Source organism: Jaculus jaculus, chromosome 1 (genome assembly GCF_020740685.1).
Source record: "Jaculus jaculus isolate mJacJac1 chromosome 1, mJacJac1.mat.Y.cur, whole genome shotgun sequence".
Lineage (NCBI taxonomy): Eukaryota > Metazoa > Chordata > Mammalia > Rodentia > Dipodidae > Jaculus > Jaculus jaculus.
The window spans coordinates 136790750-136812407 of NC_059102.1; positions in this window are offsets into that span (position 1 = coordinate 136790750).

A 21658-nucleotide genomic window follows, 5' to 3' on the forward strand; every position below is an offset into this window, starting at 1 on the left:
TGCGTGTTATAATATATGTTATAATATATAATAATATATGAGAAATGCATATATATTTTTGTATATGCATATATATGTACTTTTCATATATTTTAAAATTTACTAATTTATCAAAAGATTTTTAATTATTTCCCCTAAGGAGACAAGTTGTTCTGAGTAGATAGCCAATTTAGGCATAAATGTTGTCTTGAATGGAGAGTAAAATAGTTCAGGGTAATTAAGAATATTTTATGAGTCCCATAACATACTGAATATTGTCTCTCTCACCTGTGTCAGAAGTAGATAAATTAACCTGGTCCTATAATCCTCTTAATGAAATACCCACCACTGTATTTCTGTTGCTTGATTCTCATGAATAACACAGTAGAGATTAGATAAAATGTGGTGAAAAGGTGAGTTTCAGAGTCTTATGCTTCAACTCTAGTTCTCACACTCAAGAGCTCTGCAATCTCCAGACACTCACCGCATGGGGCTCCTCTCTTCTTCTGTACAAGGAAGGGATTGTGCTAGTTGAACATGAAGATATCCTTTACCATGAAAACCACTCTGATTTATAGTTCCTTAGATTTACACCAATGTTACAGCTTCTGGGGAGAAAATGCTAAGTTAAAATTCTGAAAAGAGGACAAGCAATTGAAGTGATGATGTAACTGGGGACTACAGAAGGTGGGAACTATTCAAGATTGTATTGATTTTCCCTTTGAGGTATACCTATTCTTTGAATAGCTAGATCTTTAAGGAAAAATAGAATACTATTGTCCTTACCATTAGAAGAAGTAGGTATTGATTGAAATTTTCATACTTAACACACAATTTTCCAAGTCAATTATTCCATATTTTATAATCTAATGGCACCTTGTCTATAATAATGACCAAAGAAATTTTAGCTTTTAATGAAAACCAACTGCGTGCCACATACTAAACTAATCATTTTATAAGAGGCATCTAATTGGAAGCTCATAATAATCCCTTTGACATATGGAAGTTGATCCCCATTTCACAGTTGTAGAAACTGAGGATTTGGTGGTTAAATACAGTATCAGTGAGCACCTAGCTGGTAGAGCAGAGTGGAAGTTGAAGCCAGGCAGGTGTTGTCAGGGTCTAGTTACATAACCCATCATGAACTTCTCTCATTACACACTAGCAGTACTGATTCAATGCATAGATAACTTTATTGTATTCCCCTCCAAGGTCAGTATTGTCATAGCCTTGAGTACAAGCAAAGATCCCAACTTTCACACTTTCCCAAACTTAATCTTTGATACTATCTTCATATAGTCATACTAAATTAAGAATGTGTCTTTTGTAGTAATGATATTTATTTTTCTCTTTATTCCTGCTCCTTGATAGGCAGCAAGCAGAGTGAGGGAAACAAAATCATATTTTTTGGTGTCAAACATTAATTAAACTACAAATAAAAATCCAGTAAAGTGCATTAACTTATTTAAGTGATAAAGTTTCAGAGGAGGATCTGTAGTAATAAAACTTTAAATATTGACTTTGGTAATAAGTGCATAGAAAGGATTGAGATAATACTGAGAATATTTGATTAAGGCTACAATTTATTTTTAAAGCCATTAAGAGTAACTCTCTCTCTCTCTCTCTCTCTCTCTCTCTCTATTTTTGTGTGTCTGTGTGTGTGTATGTGTGTTTCAAGGTAGGGTCTCACTCTAGCCCAGGTGACCTGGAATTAGCTAGGTAATCTCAGGCTGGCCTTGAACTCATAGTGATACTCCTACCTCTGTCTCCTAAGTGCTAGGATTAAAGGGGTGCACCACCATGCCTAATAGACCCACCGATTTAATTTTTTTGTTCATTTATTTAGTTGGTTGAAAGTGACAGAGGGAGAAAGAGGCAGAGAGAGAGAGAGAAATGGTTTAGCCAGGGCCTCCAGCCACTGCAAAGGAACTCCAGATGTGTGCATCCCCTTGTGCATCTGGCTCACATGGGTCCTGGGAAATCGAGCCTTGAACTGGGGTCCTTATGCTTCATAGGCAAGTGCTTAATCATTAAGCCATCTCTCCAGCACCAGCCCCTCAGATTTTAATGGTCCATTCCTTCATAGGTGTACTCATCCATTCTAGAGATTGGCATTAAATGTTGGGGATTTTAACAGAAAGAGTCAAATTTTTCTAGATGTTGCCATACTTTATGTTGAATTTTATTATGTCAATTGGGAGGAGGTAGGGGAATCATACAAAGACTATCATTTATGAAGTGACATTAAGCCACTATTCTAAGAAAATGTCAAGGCCTATAGTCCCCAGAAGAAATGTGATTTGTGGCAGTGAGGAAAGACATCAAATGTAGCATATGTTAGCTATGACCACCACTCTTTGGTATTTGTCCAAAAGATAACAAGCCAACATATCACTGAGATAACTTGCATATCAATGTTCATTCTAGCCTATTCACAATATTCAAGTCATGGAACCGACTGAGGTGACCATCAACAGAGGAATGGATGAAAAAAAAATGTGTTCTATATACACATGATGTTTAAATTTTATAAATATATATATTTGTGTATATATATATATATATATGTAATGGAATGTTTTTAGCAATACAGAAGAATAAAATCTTGTCACTTTTTAGGAAAATAGATGAAACTGATGTTAGTTTTATTAAGCAAATTAAGTCAGTATCAGAAATGTAAATGTTGCATATTTTTTCTCATTTGCAAGTTCTTTCCTGTTTTTAGATAAATAAAATTATACAGGGGCAGATGACATGAGTAAGAAATAAAGCTGTCTTAGAGAATAAAGGCAATTAATATGAGGAAAAGGATGAGAAAAGAGGAAGGAGTATGGGAGAAATAACCCCAAATTACATTTTATATCTGCATGTCTAGTGCCATATATAACTCTATATAAAGATATTTTTAATAAAAGTAACTTTGAAGGACTTGAATGTAGAAAGAGATAAAGACAATGGGTCTAACAATTATAATTTGCCTATAAAATCCCACCTCCTTTATTGTTTTAATTCAAAGATTTTTTGTATTTCTGTTGAAGGGATCATATGGGTAGATTTACAAGAAGGGAATATGGAATCCTGCAAAAAGTCCTTTGATAAATACAAGAAAACTGTATTTCCTAAATATTATGAATACACTTTGTTGATTACACTGACTGTAGCTGTTTTGTAACCAAGGAGTACATCCTGACAGAATCAATATTCAAAAATGTTCTGAGCCTTTATGTTTCTCTTTTACTGAATCATAGCTTTTAAACAATTGTTTTCAAATGTATCTTTAAATGACAAATCTCTATTGGACCAATTTTTTTTTTTTTTTTTTTTTTTTTTTTTTTTTTTTACTTGTTGCTGAAAATATTCTTACACAAAAGTGGAGTTGGGTCCTACAGAATTGTGTGGGTAAAGGCTATAGGATAAAGAGTGTAGAATATTTTAGAATACAAAAGAAGTTTCCAAGTAGGGCAATTACCATAAGAAATGGAGAATAAATGACAAATAAAGAGATGTGCTATAAATTTGTCTTTGTTTCCACATACAATAACTAGGCAACTATTTAATGACTAGTTGTTCTGTGTTTAAGTACTGTTCTAGAAACTGGGGTTAAGGCCCTTGTAAAAATGACAACAACTCCTGTCTGGAATTTTGTAGCCTAAGGGTTTTGAAACTTCTGCACTTGGTTCATAAATTAAAATGTCAAGAAAGGCCTTACAGAAAAAATACTTTACACAAATAACTAAAGGTAGTAAGAGGACAAGATAGGTGAATACCCCAGTGAAAACATTATAGGCAGATGGAGCAGCAACAATGAAACACTCAGAAAAAGACCGGGCCTCATACAGTTTATGACAAATGATGCCTGTGCAACTGCAGAGGGATAAATATGGGAAGGATTCCTAGGAGATAAACTCAGAAAGGAAGTGGGCATGGACAGCATGCTGTGCAGGGTCCTACAAGTAAGCAAAAGGTTTGGCTTCTACTTTAAATGATCTATGCAAATGATCTATAGATATGTCGGGTGACACACACACACACACACACACACACACACACACACACACATCACATCACATTATTATGTCTGTTAAGTTGAAAGTAGACATTCGAGAACAAAGGCAGATATTGGCATCATTTAGGGACCTATGAAAGAAGGCAGACAAATGATAGTTGTAGTTTCACAAGGTTGTACATGGGAAATGTAATAAGAAGTGTTTAAATTGTCTCTACTTGAAGGTTGAATGCTCAGAGTTTATGTGATGGATTAAAAGTAAAATACAGGCGAGAGGACTCCTAGAACACTGAACAAATGTACTTCTGAATTATAAAGATAGAGACTACGGAGGGAAAAGAGTTTTGTATTATATTTCTCAATCTTTTGTTTAACTTATTGATGTATAATTTGCACATGACATTATGATCATTTAATGTACATATTAGAAATATTTGGAGATATGCCCTGAGAAAATCTTGAAATGCCATTAAAAAAAATACTCCATGTAGATATATCTATCTAAATGGGTCTCTGGATCTGACATTCAGAAGAAATTCTTCAGCTGATAGACTTTTTTCCCCCACAATTTTGCTGGAAGAATCACTAGAGGAGTGAGGAGAGAGAGAGAGAGAGAGAGAGAGAGAGAGAGAGAGAGATGACAATTGATAGCTCAGTCCATTCAGAACTGTGCTTCAGGAATGAAGAGCAATGAGCAAAAGAAACTGAGACAGAGAAAGTTTCTGGAAAGAGACAAGGATAACAGCAGACTTAAATGGGAAAGAATTGTACAAGGAAGTTAGCAGTGAGGTGATGTCACACTTTGATTTTGTTGAGATTGATAACAAATCTCAAACCTATTTATTCTAATTTCAACATGGGGGTGACATTTGAGAAAGGTCATCAACATTGGATTCCTTCAGTGAATTTGACAGGATGAAGAAAGGGGCAAAATTAGGGTCCACATTCTGAAAATGAGACATACACCATAGAACTGTCAGGGTTAATAGTAGCTCATGCCCTGGTGATTTTTCTTAAACACACACACACACACATACACACACACACACACACACACAACCTAATACAGCTGTTCTGCAATGTCAGAGGCTGTTTTTCCAAGCAGCTGACGAGTGAAGAATGCTCAAGAAGCATAACAGCAGAGTTAAAGCCCTAGTGAGTCTTTATCGCATAGCTTGTGTGTCAAATAAAGTGAGAAATTCCTAAGAAACAGAAGAAGGAAAAAAAATCCATAAAGATAGAGAGCAAAAAGTATAAGCTTCATGAATCATTAATGAACAAGAAGGAAAAGAGAAAACCATCTTTCCCCTGCATGGAGAAAGGATGAGTAAGAAAAGCTCCCTGTGCTTCATAAAATATGGGTAAATCTTGGCAACCAGTCAAAGGAAAATATGCACACCATCCCACACACACACATCTTAAGCATATAAAGGGTGAGATAGGATAAGCGAGAGCTTCAAGGCTGATTTGCAGAGGATGAGAAGGTAAGCAATTCCACATGCAGACATACATATAAAGTTCAGATGTCGGCAGCAAATGTCAAACACATTTTCCACACTGACTAGTTCGTTTTTTGCCTCATAGACTACTTTCTATTCCTCAGGAATGAAATTACTTTTATCAACTGCTTTTGTATCCAACATCCATGAATTTTAGGAGTAAGGCAACTTAAAAAGAATATTTACTAAACTTTCCTGAATTAAGAAAGTAGTTATAATTCTACAAAAATGCAGTAAATGCTACAAATATTTCAAAATTTCAAATAACTTCCTATTTGAAATATTTCAGGCAATATTATTAAAATAATCCAAGAACACAGGTGTTTGAAAAAATAATTTTGGGGGCATACCTTATATCATTGAAGAAGATCCCTTAAGGACTTCTATCCTAACATACCTTCTTAGATTTACTTAAATAAAAACCTATAAAAATTCAGATTGAGAAGGGCATATGCTCCTAACTTTTGTTTTTAAACATGAAAAATATAAAATCATTATACCTGTTAAAAGGAATTTTGTCTATACAATTTCCTACCTCTGTTATCATGTGAAAATTTCCTACCATGTCACTATCAAGGAAAAATATATATGATGGAATTTTCCAAAATTCTGGACAGTTTAAAGATGTTTGGTTCAAGTTGTAACTTATAGTATTATAATGTTGAAAGGATGTGTCTCATCTGTGACCTGCAATTCAACTAGCAATCAAAACTAATTTTAAAAATTTTCAACCTTTTTTACTGGGATAAAAACTTTAGAGAGCATATAATCCAACTGCTTTCTTGACTCAGTAGAAACACTGTATTTATACATCATGTGTTGGTACAATTTCACTTCCCCCTGTCTGCATTCCACTGAGGACCCTCCTCATTGGACTAGCTGGTATTCTCTATAGGATTGTAGGGTATGAGTTATGTGTGCAGAAGTCATTCATTGTCAGGGAGGGCCTATGCCTCCGGATATTTCCTCCTACCCTGTGGCTCTTACGCTTGCCCCTCCTCCTCTGTAAAATTCCCTGAGCCTTAGTGGGTATGGTTTAAGTCTACTTTTGTGTTGCGCTCTCAACGCCTTCTGGATTTCTGCTTTGGGACACTTCAGTATTCTCGGTGCCTGTCTCTAGCACTCTGATGTAGGTCTCAGGCTCACTATAGAAACAGCACTCTGGCTGATCTTGCCAACTCCTCTGTGGTTTCTCCTGGGCCTTAGCTGATGAATGAGAGGTGGTATATCTCCTGATGGGGACTCAGCTCTCTTTCTTGTCTTGTTGTTAGAGTTTGGTTGTGTAAAATGAAAACAGATTCTCCAATGGAAGGTGAGATCACCATAAGTTAGTGAATAAACACCGTTAATTAAGAGAGAATTTGATGGATGTAGCCTCTCTTTTGGCCAAAGACTAGTGGGAACTTCTTATTAGAGTCTATGATCCTGATCTCCATAGGCTTCTGACTGGGTTCCAAGTATCAGCTGTGGATTCTTTCCCACTGAATAGGTCTCTCAGCCTATCAGAAAGCCATTGGTTATCCACCTAGGCTGTGTGCCACTATTACAAAAGTCAGGCTGGATGCTTTCATATACCAGTGTCAGTTGTTTGGTCACAGTGTTGTTGGCCATTTTCCCCCAGCAGCTCATGTAGTGCTTTTTAGCACTATACAGGCTAAGCATCTGGTACCTGGCTTCCTTCCAGATTCTAGCTGGTTCTTTCTATGTTCTGTGTTAGCAGCATGAGGTGTCTTCAGGAATTGGGCCTTACTTTTTTCCTCAGGAAGATAATCAAGTGCTTTGACAGAGCCTGTCTTTTTTGGGGGAGTTTATAGCTCTCTTCAGCTGATATTTCAATATGGATTATAACCAATTTCTGGACTGGGAGTCACAAGCCAGATGAAGATGAAAATAAACGATGCAACTAAAGGCAAAAATTAAATTAGAATTGTCTCATGGAATTTTGACAGCTGAGATTGAGGGCTATGTCCTTAGGAAGCCGTGCTCTGTGTGTGACAATCTGAATGGGCATAACCTGCTTTTGTGTGGTATGGAAAAAAGTGAAGCTGGTGTCTTTGATGGTTCAACTCACTTGCATTGATGATAGCCACTCAAGTTCATACATAATGTTAGTTTTCATGTACAAAACTTTCTCATATCTATTTCTATCATGACTCCATACAGGACTATGAACAGATGGATCTCCTGAGTATAGGTAGTCAAATTGATACATCTGTTTCTAGTCTAGAGCCAGCTGTTGATGGGGAGGTAGCATGGTCAGTAAGAACAAGGTCCTGAGTTTGCATCCCTGGAACTTGCATTAAAAGGTGGGCATAGCAGATAATGCCTGTCATCTCAAAGATGGGGAGCCAGGGACAGGACAACTCCACAGAGCTTGATGGCCAATAAGTCTAGCCAAATCTGTGAGCTTCAGGTTCAGTGAAGAACCATGTCCAAATATAGAAAGTGAAGAGGTGGAAAGATGCCTTAGCAGTTAACAGTTAACCAACTGGCATGAAAACAGGATCTAGGTTCAATTTCCCAGTACCCAAATAAAGCTAGATGTACAAGGTGGCATATGCATCTGGAGTGTGTTTTCAGTGTCTACAGGCCCTGGCATGCCCTCTGTCTCTCTCTATTTCTCTCTCTCTCTCTCTTATCTGACACTTTTTCTCTCTCTTTCAAATAAATGAATAAACATTAAACAAAAGGATGGGGAAGAGTGAATGAAAAACACACCTGATGTCAACCTCTGGCTGCCTTATCCATGGGTGTCCATGTCCATAGACATATGTGCAAAGAAATGTGCTACAGCCAAAGTCTGAATTCAGGCTGACTGTGCTTAGAGAACTCAGGAGCAGTTGGTCTGAAATGAATTTCAAATCCAAGGTCGGTGATGCACAGACAAGCTAGACACGCTCTGCAAGCCCTGTAGTTTAAGGTTTTCCTAACCATGCATCCGTTCCCTAAGCATCCCAGACTGAAGGAAGTAGATGAAAAAGCATTTTCATTGTTCATATGTTTATAACACCCGGGCTTCATCCACGTTATGCAAGGAAAAGTTTATTTACCTTCCCCACACACAAAGCTTCCCTTCTTCAAAAGAGCTACTAAATTAGATGGTTTATTTTCCATGATTGATTGCTTGGACCCTGATGATATATCTAAGAGATGACATTTAAAATCTCATCTTCTTTTCCATTGAAGGGAATGAACTGATTATCATATCTTGATGTGATTGATTATTTGGAAGCAGAAGCCAAAAATCTATAAGAGTTCAACTTATAGCTCCTACCAGCTGATAGCATATTATCTAACCATACTAAAAATCATGCAAGACTTGAAACTGCCACTCTCTGTCTAATGGAAAGTAAATATAATGGCCTTCTGCCTTCACATTGCACTTTTGTATTAATGTGGTAGTTGATATATCTATTTAAAAATGGGTTATAGGAGGTGTAAATTTTAGCTGTACAAATAAATGGTGTTTCCTTTGTATTCAATCTCCATAAGAGATTGAAGAAATCTAAAATAATGATGAGGTGGAAAGTTTATCAGAGGTGGATCTATAAAGAGTCACTAATCGCAAGCTACTGGTCCCAGGATAATGCCTTTTCCTGATTTTGTAAGAGATGCCTCCTTTAATACAAGTGCTGAGCAATATCTCAGCTATAAAGATGAGTCATCAGGGGCTGAAATTTACACACCCTTGTGTAACTTGACTTATTGAAGAAGATTTCATTCATTTAAAGTTACACAGCAGGATATGGAACATAGAGACAAGCCACTGTTCTGAGGGTTGGCACCTTTATGGGAAAATCAATGCTTAAGTTATCATTTCCCTTGCTTTAATTATAATTCCAATTTTCTTTTTGGATGGTGAAGATCAAATAAAAATGGACCATGTCCCTTCATTGTAAGTACTGCCTCATAAATCTGGGAGCTGTCACTACTATACTCAACCACAGGAATTTTACCCAGCTCCCTTGTACCTAGAGTTAATTTTGGTTATAGGGTTTGCAATGTCAAGCAGCACATCTAGAGAACTAATGGGCACAAAAATCCATCCATTAGAAGGACACTCAGCCTACTCTAAAGGAAGCCAATAATTCAAAGAAAAAAAAATTAAGATTTAAATAAATATTTCTTTACTTTCCCATCCATGAGGAAGAAACTATGTTTTTTTTGCATTTTTTAGAGATTGACCATGGATTCTTACCTTGCAAAGATAATTCTAAGTGGCAGAGATGATGGTATGCAGGAGTGGTGTTTATGGTGTATCTGTAGCCATAATTCTAAGTGGCAGCAATGATGGTACACAGGAATGGTATATATGGTGCATCTGCACCTGAAAAGTTTTCTGTTGAAATGATAAAGACTAACAAAAACTGGAATAAACTTAATAAATAGGATAATACAGGACAGAAAATTTAGGATAAGAGTACAAGGCAGTGTCCCTTTAAAGACTCCCCAATGGAGGCCAGCCACATGTGCTGGTAGATAAGGAAAGGGCATGCAAGGGAATAGGCATTGGTGAAAAGTTAGTATGATGAGCTGGCACCAGAGAGCAACTGATTTTATATGCATGGCTCAGATCAGGAATGGTCCTACAAGTCATATTTTTTAAATCATCACTTTATGCTTAGGTTAATGGGAACCAATTAAGGTGCTTTAAACATAAAAGTTACATGACTGTTTTGTGTTTTAGAATGTGACAAATGTGGAGTACATGATATTGGAATAAGCCAATGAAATCATTATTACCTTTGTGGTCAGGAAGATGAATAATTTTGGTTGCTTCTAATTTTCCTTACTTTACCCTATCCAAATTTCTCTTGCCCTCCAAATGAAAATGACTTGGCTATTTTGCACATTTCAAAGATGAGGGAGGGAAAATGGAGGGTAAACCTGATACCATTACATGCAGTGAAGCTGATATCAGTCTGCCCCTGGAGTGCATTGAGCTACCCAGGGACAAATGAGGGAACTTACTTGTGTGTAACCTCATGCTAACCACTAGGAAACAAAGCTGCCTCAGTCAGTTCCAACCCCAAACCATTCAGTCTGATCAAACAGCAAGCAGTACAAAAGAATGATAGGAGTGAATAACCTACAGCCTTTGCTGTTTCTAATGGCTCAAGAAAGCACATGTTCTGTAGACAAGGATGCATTTTACATGCACTCAGACCACATCCACCCCAGTGGAGATAATACTTTATTTGTTAATCATATTTTAAAATATTTTATCTTTATTTATTTATTATTAGATAGAGGAAGATAGAGTGAAAGCAAGTGAGTGAGAGAGAGAGAGAGAGAGAGAGAAAATGGACATGCCAGGGCTTCTAGCCACTGCTAAGCACTCCAGATGCACTATCCAACATGTGCATCTGGCTTATGTGGGTACTGGGGAATTGAACCTACGTTCTTAGGATTTTCTGGCAAACACCTTAACCACTAAGATATCTCTCCAGCTCAACTTTTATTTTTTATTAAATATACAGTTTACTATATGAGCATATAGTGTGTTGCTTCTATCCCCTCATGTTAACCTCTCATATGCCCTCTTTCATGTCCCCATTTCCCTGAGAGTCCTCTTCAGTGAAGTTGTGAGTGTTCCCCATAAAATTATGAATACAACAACCAGCCAGTCTTTATGGGAGTGGGACAATGCTTCTGGATATTCCACTCCACTCTGTGGCTCTTATACTCCCTCTTCCAAAATGTTCCCTGAGCCTTGATTGGTGGATTATAAATCTACTAGTTGTTGCAACTCCACTATATACTACAGAGAGACTTGCTCAGCCATGTTTGTTGCTGCTCTATTCACAACAGCTAAAAACTGGACTAGGACTAGAGGACTAGTTGTCTATTAAGAGATGATTGGCAATGAAGATGTGATACACACACACACACACACACACACACACACACACACACACACGAAATTTGCAGTAAAATAGACTTGGAAAAACTCATAGTACATGAATTCATACAAGGAAGCTACATGATTTCCCTCTTATGTGGCTCCTAACTTGGAACAGCTAGGTTTGTATGTAAGTGGCAGTGAGCATCAGGAGTCCTGATAGGGAACTAGAATGAAGCTATGGAATAGAGATGGAAGAGAAGAGAGTAGAGGTTACTTGATAGACAAGTCAGGGACAGAATCAGAGTGAAGGAAAAGGATCATGGGGGGAGGGAGAGATAAAGGATGGGGAAAGATTTACACAAAACTAATCACAACCTCAACCAGTACCATATGAACCTTGCCCCTGTATAGCAAACTAAAAGTTATAACCCATAATAAAAGAAGGATCGTCAAGACAGATGGACCCCAGAGAGGGTGAAGGAAGACTAATTCTAAAACCCTGTGCTCCAGTCTTTAATTCCCAATGTATTGGATTACACTGGGTTATACTTCACACTGAGCTGTTGGTCAGAAAGACCTATGAGGTTTCACAAACAATGCAGGCCATTGATAAACAACTTGGTTACCTGTCATTGCCAAATCACGTGGTTACCTCCCAGAGAAAAATGGTAAGACCCTATTGCTGAAAACACTATAGTCTACAGACCTAGCACACTGAGAGACCACTCTGGAATTTAGAAAGAAAGGAGTTGCCTGCTGACTAGTGCTCATAGTGCTGGAAAGTACTATGAGAGCTGATAGGGACTAAAACCTACCAAACCTACCAAACTAGGTGAGCAGGCAGGGGACCTTGCAATTTATGAAAATAGCCTTTAAATATATTTTAATTTTTTTATCAGAGAGAGAAAAAGAGCAAAAGATAGACAGAGAGAAAGATAAAGAAAGAGAGAGAGAGAGAATTGGTGTGCCAGGTCCTGTAGCCACAGAAATCAAACTCCAAGCCCATGTGCCACCTTGTGTGCTTGTGTTGCTTTGCGTATCCAGCTTACATGGGACCTGGAGAGTTGGACATGAGTCCATAGGCTTCACAGGCAAGCACCTTAATCACTAAGCCTTCCCTTCAGGCTTTAAATATTTTTTTTTTTTAACATTTCTAGTATATCTGCCTGCATAACTCTTTGTTGGTGCTGTTATTAGTGTTGTGAATATTGCACTTTTTCTTGATTCATACTTCAGTTCTGTATATGGCTCACTGTTATTTGTTTTCATTACTACTACCTCTTAAATACTTTCTACACGGTTACAAGTTTGAGCTGGACATATTCAGTGCATTCTGTGAATACCTTACTGCTAACTACATTCTGATTATTTCTCCACACTTACTTCCACGCAAGTTTCAGCAATACATAACCTAAATTAAAAATAAAGAAATAAACTACACAGTCATCAAACATTTGCTAAGTAAACACAACTGTGGGTCATGAAGACCTCTTTGATACCCATGCTTAGAGCAGCAACAGAGAAAGAACTATAAAGAAAACATATGGTTAATGTATCTATTAAAAGTTGAAGTATATGTCAATTCCATACACATTAAGCCATGCATTGTTGACAAAATTATAGGAGTAATCAGAGATTTTGCACTTCTCAACACTGCAGTTTCCACCACATCTTCCTGATCTACTAGAATTTTCTGACCCTGTGAAACTACAGAGAAGCCAAGAAGCGTAGACCCTCACAGATTATGCTCTATCACAAAACACACTGCTCTCCATGAAAGATATATATAACAAGGAGACTGTACTAAAAATCCAGTTGGAAATACATCCAGCATTTTAGGAAAATCTAATGCCTCATGCCACTTTATAGAGAGAAGGTAGTTCACTAAAAATATCCTCATACAAAAATAGAAAAAGTATCAATTACAGCCAATTCACAAACTTCAGCAAAATAGTACAAGAAATCTGAAAAAGTAACATGGAAATGGCACTCCTTCAAAAGTTAAGAATTCTCTAGAAACTAAGTCCAAACATAAAAAAAAAAAGTTGATGAAAAAGCACATGATGCACTCAAAGAATATTTTCAAAAATATCCATGAAAAGACAGAAGAAAACAGATTAACAAAACAAAAGAAAAAGCTGGGCTAAGGCTGCACCTCAATAATAAGCAACTTACTTAACATGTATAAGGCCCTATACTGAGTTGCCAGCAGTGCAAAAATAAGTAAATGAAAAATGCTTAGTAAATAAAAATGTTGAGTTAAGCTACACTGTACAAATGGACTTAACAACCACCACAAAATATTGTATCTATCAAATGCAGACTATTATTTTCATGAGCTTATTGAACTTTTTCCAAAATAGACTAGTTTGTGCCAAAAAGGAAGTCTTAATTCATGCAAGAAATAAAACAATTCCATTCATATTATTCAATAATAACAGAAATTAATAGCAGGGAAAACCACAGAAATTATACAAACACATGGGGACTGAGAAATACATTTTGAATAATGATTTATTGAATAAGTCCAGGGGAACACATTGGAATCAAATTAAAAAAAAGAAACAAGACATGTCACAATAAGTGAGAAGAAGAGGCAGTTGTAAGCAAGAAGGTTAGGGACATCAGCAACTGTATTGAGTAGTCAGATCATTCTCAGATGAATACCACAGGATGTTTCCCAAGGTTATAGACAAACAGCAAACCAAACTCAAAGTCAGTAGGGGAGGGGGATAAACAAATATCAGAGAATAAATTAATTAGCCAGAGTCTAAAAGAACACTACAAAGGATCAATGAAACAAAACAGCTTTTTTTTTTAAAGATTAACTAGCTCTTAGGCAAACTAACCAAGACAAAATGAGAAAAGACTCAAATTAGTAGAGTTAAAGATAAAAAGGAGCCCTTAAAGCAGATTCTACTCAAAGAAAATGGTTCAGCAGAGATCATTTTGAAAAAAAAAAAAATCTTTGGATAAATTTAAACATATAGGAGAAATGAATAAATGTCTAAAAATGTAGGAACTCTCAAAACATACATATATGTGTGTATACCCTAGACATATCAATAACAAATGAAAACAGCAGTAAGAAAACTGTACCAATAAAGACATGCATAAGATAGATTCACTACTAATTTCATTTTTATTGAGCTTGTTTGAGTGTGTGTGTCAACATGTATGAGTGGGTTTATCTGTGTGGAAGTGCATGTGTGTGCACATCTGTACACAAACATATGTGCTCATATGTGAGGACAAGCTTGGGTTTCCATTTTACTTTTTTGAGAAAAAGACTCTCTTTGGCCTGAAATTTGATAAGTGAGTTAGACTGACTGGCCAGTGAGCCCTAGGGATCTTCTTATTTTCTGTCACCAGTTTTGGGACCATAGTCACATAATACCAATGTTTGAAATCATATGTGGCCACTAGGGGAAAACTCTGGACCCCACACTTGCAAGGGAAGCACTTTTGTGATTGAGTTTCCTCCCAAAGCCTCACTGATGAATTTTAGCAGATCATTAGAGAATCAGAAACAGAAGTTTTCTCAAACCATTCTATAACTTTGAAAGGGAAAGAGTAATAGGCTACTTGCAAATTCATTATATGAAGATGAAATTGCCCTGATAACATTATACCAAAATGGTAAGTACAAGACAAAAACTAATAAACAATAAAACAACCATAAAATTTAGACCAATATCTTCAAATGATATAGCCCAACCTCAAGAAAATATTTTCAAAATGAAGACAAAATCACATTGAAAGGGGCTGGAGTGATTCCTAAGCATTTAAGGTGCTTGTTAGCAAAGTCAAAGGATCTATGTTTGATTCCCCAGTACCAAGTTAAAGCCAGGGTCACAAGATGTCCGCACATCTGAAGTTCACTTGCAGTGGCTGAAGGTCTGGCACACCTATTCTCTTATATTCTCTGCCTCTATTTCCACCTCTGTCTCGAATAAATAAATAAATATTTTAAAAAATCAGGTAGAAAAGTTTATATACAATACTTAAATTAGTATCATTTCAGAGATAGATGAAGTTTCAACATATACAAATTAATAAACATAACACAACCCATAAGATAAAGAGAAAAATAATCATATGATCCTCTCAATGGAATCATAAAACATATTTGACAAAATTCTATGACTTAATGATAAAAGTCATAAGGAAACTAAGAATAAAATGGTCATAGGTGAACATAATAAAAACTATGCTGGAGATAAGGTAGTCTGTTTACAATGTTCCTGGAAGAATAGAATATATATATATATATATATATTCCATGGAAACTAGAATCTTCTGCCTCTGTATAAAACAAATTTCAAAATGGATCAAAGATCTCAATGTAAGATGTAAAATTGTGAAACTAATAAAAAAAAAGCATAGGGAAACACTTCAAGATGTAGGCCCAGGCAATGACTTCCTGAATAGGCGTCCAGTAGCTCAGGAAATAATAGCAAGAATCGACAAATGAAATTGTATAGAACTTAAAAGCTTCAGCACAGCAAAGGAAATAATCAGCCAAGTCCAATATCGACCTACAGAATGGGAGAAAATCCCTGATGGCTATTCATCTGTCAAAGAATTAACATCCCCAAATATAAAAATAGTTCAACAAAACAAATACCAAAAGAACAAGCAGCCCCATCAATTAGTGGATAATAGGACTGAAAAAATTTTCAAAGGAAACACAAATGATGAAATATTATATGAAGAAGTGGTCAAAGTATTTAACCATTAAGGAAATGTAAATCAAAACTACACTGCTAAGGTTGGGACAATGGTTCAGTGGATAAAGCCAATTGTGTGCAAAGCCTGCCAAACCTAGTTCAATTCCCAAGTCAACAGCATAAACTAGACACAAAAAGTGGAGCCAGCTTCTAGAATTCACTGGTACATGCTTGCACATACAAACACATATATGCAAATAAGTAAATATTTTTTTTCATAATGAAACTTTCATTTAGTTTAATTTCACCCTTATCAAAATGGCTATCATCAAGAAAACATGTTTGTAGTGGCTCAATTCGTAATAGCTAAGAGTTGGAATCAACTCAGATGTCCATCACTAGAAGAATGGATAAGTAAGATGTAGAATAGCTACACAATGGAATTCTATACAGCAGTAAGAAAAAAATGACACAAAGAAATTTGAGGAAAAATGGTTGAACCTGGAACAGATCATTCTCAGTGAACTTACCCAATCACAGAAAAAAAAAAAAAAAAAAGAAATCACCACATAGTCTCACTCATCTACAGCACTTACCCTGAATCTACCCAAGATAACTTACATACCCAGCAAGCATTTCATGGACTAGACACTAGGAGGGATGGGGAAGGAGTGGGGGGGGAGGGAATTGAAGGGGTGGGAAACACTAATCTAGACCCAAACAGCAAGGGTACCATAAAATTCTACTTCCTAAAAGGCAGACCAAATGGCTGAACCTTCATCAGGCCCTTACAGGAAACATCTGAACCAAAAGACACTGGAGGGTAGGATCAAGTCTAACCTAAATCCTCTACATCTTCCCTCCCTCCCTCTCCCTCTCCCTCTCTCTCACCTCTGTAACTCCTATATATTAGTTACCTTTTACCCTCATTTTCTTAGGGGGTACTGACCTGTAACTCCCAGTACCAGCATGGGGCTATGAGCTTTTGATCAGAGAAACCTACAAGTTTTTCTAAAAGAATGACAGATTTCTGTCAGAGTACTTGATGACCCATCAAAGGCCAGTGGTAAGACCCTATTGCTGAAGACTCCATGTGCAGCTGACACATAAGATGGAATGGCATGGCTGGAAGCCAGGAGAGAGTCAGTCCCCAGACAGTCAGTGTGTCTAGTGCCAGAAGGTGCTACATGGGACATGGGTGACTGGGGGAAATGACCAATATCTGTCCAAGCAACTCATGGTCTAACCTACTTAGCAGCAAATAACCTGGTGTGATGCCCACACAAGTGCAATAGTGGCACACAGCCATGGTGGGGAACCAACTGCTCTTGATTCAGCTAACTGATCCCCTCAGTGGTACAAGACCCATAGCTGGAGCTGGGAAACAAGTCAGAACCCTATCCAAACATAAGCCCACTCTCCAATATCAAATTACCATCAATCATGGGGTAAAAGTGGGCCTACACCTACTAAACTCTCTATTAAATAAGTAAGGGTTATCTCATTTGAACTGATGCTAACTTACTCTCCGTTGTAGAATCTGCTTCTCTTTTTCAGATAGATACAGATCCTAAGGAGAGAGCCACCCCATCATACCTCAAAAGGGCCCCAGCTGAAACTAAGGAAAATTGGCGAAACAAGCAAGGGTGCTGTTTTCCTGATGAACCAGATATCAGCACATGGGGTAAGGAGACCAACACAGAGAAAAATCAACACCTACCAAATCAGAGAGCAAGAGCTCCAGAGGCCCCCAACACCTCATCACTGAAGCAGACCAAAAATGGATCCAACATGGCTCAGGGAAATTTTGCCGAAGAGGGGGCAGAAAGAATGTCAGAGCCACATGTTGGGTCATGATATACAGAGACATGTATCATACCAATAACTGTGGACTAACCCCACAATGCATGACCCATATACCTCAACTAGGAAGGGCCAATGGGGAGTGGGTAATTCATGGATGAGCCTAACAATGGTACCAAACTGCCTGTACTTGCACAATAGAAAACTAATTAAAAAAAAAAATAGGTCACTCAAAAAAAAAAAGGAAAACAATGAAAGCAAATGCTGGTGAACATACAGTGGAGAGAAACCCTTGACACATTCCTTACCTGCTACCAGTGGGAATATAAAGTAGGACAGCCATATGGATATAAGCATGGAGGTGCCTCAAAATTATGGCACTATAATATGATCTGGCTATACCATTCTTGGGTATATGTCCACAGAAGTTTAAGTCACCATACCACATGCATAACTTCATGTTCATGTTTAGTGTAGCATTAATCACAATATCCAAGACTTAGAATCAGCCTAGATGCCCATGCACAGATGAAAGGGAGAAAATGTGTAACATATAAACCACATAGTATTATTCAGGCACATCAAAAAAAACAAAATCATGCATTTTACAGGATGGTGAATGAATCAGGAATTATCCATCATTTCATGTTAAGTTCAAAACTTTAAAATAGATACTTGCTTTAAATGGTAACCGATTTCCTAAGTGACTTTAGAAATCAATAGTCAAAGTCAACACATGAAACCATAATGAAGGCCAGGTATGGTGGTGCATGCCTTTAATCCCTGTACTCAGGAGGAAGAGGTAGGATGGTTTCTGTGAGTTTGAGACCAGTCTGGGACTACAGAGTGAGTTCCAGGTAAATCTAGGCTAAAGTGACACCCTACAAAATAGACCAAAAACAATCAAACAAAAAAATCATAAATGAGTCAGGCAAAAATAAATATCAAATAGAAATATAAGTTGGAAAGAAGGAATTTCATTAGAAGGTAGAAGGGAGAGATGGCAATGGGTTATGATTATATTGCATTTTGTTCAAGTATGAAAAATAGTAATGAATAAAAAAGAAATTTAAAAATTAAGTTAAGAATGCCATAATGCTATAGCAGGAGAAATGAATGCCACTGGAGATCTGTGAAATTGGCTGCACTTAAAAAGATAAGCACAACATGCTCTCTCTCACATGTGGAATCTAGAAAGACCTGAAACAGAAGAGTACTATCAGGGAAGGAGGGATCAGAGAGCAGGGCACGAAGGAAGAAGCCAATGAGGAGGAGGATATATTATATCGAAGTATTCCAAAGTGTCTACAAAACTGCCACTATTGAACTTACAATTTTATTTATAATCTTAAATAATCTGATGAAATATCAAACTCTGAGAAACAAGATTAAATGCTAAATGTTAGAAAAGCTTTAGGTGTTCATTATTTTTTGACTACATAAATAATTTCTTTATTTCTTAAAACAATTAAAAATAAGTTAATATTTTAGTGATAGGACTACTAAAATCTTGGTCTTGCCATTGGCATTTCACTTATTTTTTGTCTTATTTTGTTTGTTAAGAAGTAAATGGTCAAAATCTGAGTGTGGTGGCACACCTCTCATCCCAACACTCAGGCGGCAGAGGTAGGAGGATCATCGTGAGTTCAAGACCATCCTGAGACTACATAGTGAATTCTGAGTCATCCTTGACTAGAACAAAACCCTACCATGAAAAACCACAAAAGAGATGAAGTAATTGGTTGGTGGCATCCATAAAAATTCAAGATTTAAAGTCTCAAATAACAAAAGTATCTAGAGGAAGCAGCTCATGTAGAAATGCACACACCTCATGTGAGAGATTATATCCTTGAGGAATGACATGGAACTTGGAGTTATAAATTTCTGCAGAAAAAAAAAATGGAGGGAATTAGTCAGAGTTCTCTAGGGGAAATAACTGGTAAAATGAGTAATCATATACAATATATATATATATATGTTTAAAGGAGGGTCTTATCAGACACAGGCTGGGCAGTCCAACAGTTGCTATCTGGAGAGTCAGAGGATATGGTAGATGCTCAGGCCACGAGGCCAGATGTCACTATAGTCTCAATTTCATGCTAAAGGCCTTAAGGATTCCTGAAAAACACTGACCTTCAGTTCCATGCAAAAAGGCTGAACAAGCTGCATTTTGATGTCCAAGAAGGTGTTAGAAACTAGGAGCATTCATCACCAAATAACCAGGGAAGCCAGGCAAAAGAGCCTGCCTTTTACAAACATAAACTGACTTCCAAATGATACCCAATCTATGAGAAAGTTTCCCTAAGTAGTTCATCCTTCCTGGAGAAACTCTCACTGACTCAGCCAAATGGCACATATATTATTTGAATTCTGATCTGATCATTTTGATTATAGAAGTTAACTATTGAAGGGGGTTAACACAATTCAGGCCTTGAAATGCATAACACATAGTGGATTTTTATCATAATTTGACCAGAAGAAATGAAACTGAAAGAAAGTATAATTTGTGCCCATATTCCCTAGTGTCTTCTCTATAATTCAAGGCTGAACAGAGACCATCCATAGTGTTGACTTACACGTTTATGATACAGGCACAAACCATACTGTAGAGCACTGGATTTGTGTCTCTAAGTGTCTGTTATTTATTTCAGTCTGTGTTTCTTCGACTGTCTTATCCTATAGTAATAAATTTCACTCCTTAATTCTTCCCACATACAAATTTGTCTTTACAGCTTATAGCTAATGTTAGGATCAACATTTTTCCCTCCACTGGACTCATTATCATCACTTACCTCTATACCTTACAAGCTAACACAACCCATAACTTAAGGTATCTGTAAATCAGTTTATTCATATTAGTAACTGGATTTCCATTAAGTGCTACCTCTTAGGCTGCCTTCATACATCACACCAGTGTTGACAGGATTGGTGCAAAAACTAATGGGTTTTCTCACATTGTTTCAGAAGTACATCAAAGGCAGTTCTCTTTATATTCTTACTAAAATATCCTCATATTCAAAACTTCTGTCAGTGAGCTTTCATGGTAATATTAGTAATAACTGAATGGAAATAACTCAAATATTTCTTTCAGTGGAATAATTGTTGAATAAACTGTCCACACAATGGAACAACTAATCTAAGTCTATGGATCTATGGGGCTTTGTGTGAAGTAAAAATAAAACAATCCAACCTCAAATGTCACATATTATATTATTTTACTGATTGTTAAACACTGTCAACATTACAGAATTAAACTGAGGGAGAAGAGATGGATGGCAGAGGACCTGGGAACTATGAGGAAGTCAGACTAGGGACTATCTTTGCAATGATGGAAGAACTGTGGATCTTGATTCTGTTGGTGATTATACCAATCCATGCAACTGGCAAAATTTCTATTAATATATACCAGAAAGATCTAGTGAACGTTCAGCCATTTTGTCTGTCTTTTAGGAAGTAGAATTTTACAGGAAACACCTGTAACCCTCACTTCCAGCTTGGGGCTACCATCAACAATGAGCTTTTGATCAGAGAATCCTACAAGGTTTCCCAAAACAATGACAGACTTCTGTCAGAGTACTTGATGACCCACCAAAGGCCAGTGGTAAGACCCTATTGCTGAAGACTCCATAGGCAGGTGACACATAAAATGGAATGGTGTGGCTGGAAGCCAGGAGAGAGTCAGTCCCCAGACAGTCAGCGTGTCTAGTGCCAGAAGGTGCTACATGGGTGACTGGGGGAAATGACCAATATCTGTCCAAGCAACTCATTGTCTAACCTAATTAGCAACAAATAACCTGATGGGATGCCCACACAAGTGCAATAGTGGTACACAGCCATGGTGTGGAATCAATTGCTC